Here is a 3,935-nt window from a genome sequence, read left to right as displayed (position 1 = left end):
TGGCCTAGTGGGAATGTGTGTGCAAAGTTTCACAGCAATCGGTCGCTGCGTTCGTGATTTGAGGTATTTTGTTCAAAACGGACGACACCTGCAAACTTTGAAAGCCAATCTTAGCCAATCAGGATGAAATATGAACAATTTGACAGATTCATCTTGATCACATGACTATTGAGATAATGTGTACTGATTTGCGTCATGTTTGGACAAAATCGGTAGGAGTATTAGCAAAAAATGGACAAAATCAGGACAGATCATTCTAGATGAAACAAAAAAGAAAAGAACGCCTCAAAATAATACCTCCTCACCCAAATTTAAAAGAAATAGCTCATCTACATGCTCACGCGTTGCATCACCATACACTGTGAGTTGTGGATTGGCTATTTTCGCTATGTCGTACACTAAATATATGGGGCTTACGGGTGATATTCTTTGGTTAAAACTAAAAGGTTTCTGTTAAAGTATAGCTCTAGTAGTCTGATAGTAATTATTACTATAGAGTGGCATGGCAGAGTGGGGCGGCAGTGGCTCAGGGGTGGAGTGGACGGGTAGAGTGAGCTGTAAACCGAAAGGTTCCCAGTTCGATCCCGGGCTGGGGGGCTCCCCCAGAGTTACTGTCGAAGTGTCCTTGAGCAAGACGCTGTACCGCTAATTGCTCCCGATGAGCAGGATGGTGCCTTGCATGGTTTCCTCTGCCATGTGTGTGTGAATGGGTGAATGTAATGCACAATCTCTGTAAAGCGCTTTGGATAAAAGCGCTATATGAATGCACCATTTACCATTTAGAGTGTTTGTTCAGTACACAGCCTGGTTTTACTTGTTTCTCCAACTCTTTAGTGAATAGGAGAGAGAACCCATTTATCAGATTATATTTTTGTGTTCCAGCAGCAGTTCCTAAATTGACAGATGATACTGACCATGACTAACCATGATACTGCCATTCACATACACCACTTGTTCCTTGCCCTCCAGATAAGAACTCACCCACTGTAAATATGCACTGTTAAAACCCAACAGAGTTGACCAAAGTGCTGCACATACCAACAATAAAACGTAATGCAATACAAAAAAAACACAATACAAATGAACATTAACACAAATATCAATCAGGGTTTAAAAGCCAAGGAATAAAAATGAGTTTTTAGATGGGTTTTAAAAACAGGTAGTGTGGGAGCCAGCCTGACCTGGTGAGGTAGCTGATTCCACAGTTTGGGAGCTCCTTGCTTAAACCTCGTCTTAGGGACGACAAGCAGAAATTGGTCAGCTGACCTCAGAGATCTCGATGGAACATATACTTTAAGAAGATCCGAGACATAAACTGGTCCTAATCCATTTAAGGATTTATAAACAAACAATACAATCTAAAATGGATCCTAAAACGTACTGGGAGCCAGTGGAGGGAGGCTAGCATGGGGGTGATGTGTTTGTGTTTCCGGGTTCCTGTTAAAAGGCGTGCGGCGGCGTTTTCAACCAGCTGCAGACGAGAGAGGGAGGCTTGGGCGACGATGCCAGCATAGTAAGGGCATTGCAGTAATCGAGGCGAGTCTTAATAAAAACATGTATCACCCTTTAAAAGTTAGTAAAGGATAAAAAGGACTTTGCCTTGGATAAAAGCCGTAATTGGAAAAAGGAGGATCTTATAGCAGCATTTATCTGCTTATCAAAATTTAAAATCACTGTCCATTATGACACCAAGGTTTTTTTGTACTGGGCTTCACATAGGGAGTCAGGGGGCCTAAGTAAGGGCGAGGGAACTTGCCGGTGTAAAAATCATGACCTTGGTTTTCCTTTCATTAAAATTAGAAAAATGTAAGGTCATCCAGGCTTTGATGTCCACATATTCAATAGTGGCTTCAGTGCATTGGCGTCATCTCTTTTCAGAGGTATATATCAGTTGGGAGTCGTCCGCATAAAAATGGAATAATGTGATCTGTTCGATAGTGCAGACAGATGTCTGTAGAATACGATTATCTGAAACCGTATTGAAATTCAAACAGCAAATTGTGTGATGACAAATGACTGTCAAATGTTATACTTGTAAATTGTATACTTTTAACACTGAACATAGAATTGTAACGGTAGTTACCAGGTTCTAATTGGCTGTTGTTGAGGTTTTTGTATCCAATGCGATGCAAGGGTGGGGGCACTAGCTACTACTACTGTATATACAGTATTCTCACCAATTTGAATTACTGAAGAAAATGGCCTTGTTCGATGAACAAGTTTGTTATATAGGCCTACAGTATTATGCAGGGAGCTAAAAATTGGCTACTGCGTTGGAAGGTTTCAGGGCATTGAGCTTTTTCAGTACATCTTTGCAATGTCAGACACTTCCTTAAAAGAAAATATCAGCCTGAACTTCTTTCTGTTGGTAAAAAGACCACTCCATAGCACCCTGATTGACTAGGCTACAATTACTTAAACGGTCTTTCAATTGTCAGATATAACTGTGCCTATCCTATATCCAGGGTCAGGTTGTGTGATTTTGTCACAAACTTCCATAATTTTCACTTATAAGTCACTCTGGATGTGAGAACGAGCCCTTTTGCGGCTGGAAACAGTACAGAGGCGTTTGTAAAGTGCAACCATGAGGTGTGTTTATTCACCGACATCAAACAAGACAATACAGGAGCTCCAACACAGGTGACAGACATGGTGTTGCCTGGCTCTCATTCTACCTTTAACTGAACAGGCTCGTTACTGGCAGCTTTTTATACTCAGCTGGAGCAGCTGAGGCAATTAGGACTCCACCATGTCAAGGGCTAAATCAACAGATATACAAATACAGAAATATATAAATACAGAAATACATATAACATTAACTCATAAAATATCTTAAAACTCCATGAACTACACCACTAATGATTCTCATGCTACAACTTTACACAAGATCCCTCACAATTCCAAATACACATTACAACCCCCCTCTGCCCTTCTGACTTGGTCCAGCCCAATTACACTGGCAAACAGAACAGCCCACTTTGGTACATGTTAAGCTTTCAATCATTACTCAGCATTACCCATATTGCACCTCTCACACATTCCACTTAATCTCTATTGCACTCATATTACACCAATTGCACTTGCCAGATATCACCAAACATGTTGTCTCCATAGGTGGACTAGTTAGCTGAGTGGCCAGCTCAGCTGGACAGGACACAAATCAAATGTTCAGTTAAATGTAATCAACAATAAAATGACTGCATTCCTTTCTATGCAAACTACAATGTGCAAATTATGCCGTGCAAATACTAAAGTGACCATATGCTAATAGCATATGGTCACTTTAGTATTTGCACGGCATAATTTGCATAGCATAATGCTATGCAATTAATCCATCCATAAATAAAGGTTACAATGTACTGTACATGTGCAAATGGCAAGTAACAGAGGACCTCTCTGTTACACTGGATAAAAGTGTCTGCTAAATGCGTAAATTGTAATTGTAAAATCAAATTATTATAAGTCTAATTATTTTGTTTTTATTGTATCTTTATATTCTTATTCTTGCTGCTACGACACCTGCATTTCCCCTCATGGAACAATGAACGTTTATCTTATCTTATTGTAAGAGCATTACATACAAATAAATTAGTAATTAATTATGTTTTTATCCCTTTATTTTACACGTCTGTGTACAAATGTGCTGTTGTGTGTATCTGGGAGCATTTTATGGACACTTACTTAAAAAATATAATCCATTAGTTACTCACTGTAATACGTATACCACCAGAATAATCAAATTATACAGTAGTAATGCGATCTCAATACTTCCTATTTTACTAAAAAAAATCTACCTCCATTGAATTGCAAGTAATAGACTGTATCGTCTTCATTGAAAATGAGTGTCAACCACAATGAAAGAAAGACACCAGGGCTTGTATATGCAAATACAGTGTATTTTATTGACCTGAGTTCACTCAAAGTAGTATTTGGAA

The sequence above is a fragment of the Gymnoscopelus microlampas genome (genome assembly GCF_963454915.1).
Source record: "Gymnoscopelus microlampas genome assembly, chromosome: 12".
NCBI classification, from domain to species: Eukaryota; Metazoa; Chordata; class Actinopteri; order Myctophiformes; family Myctophidae; genus Gymnoscopelus; species Gymnoscopelus microlampas.
This window is presented reverse-complemented; position numbering follows the sequence as displayed.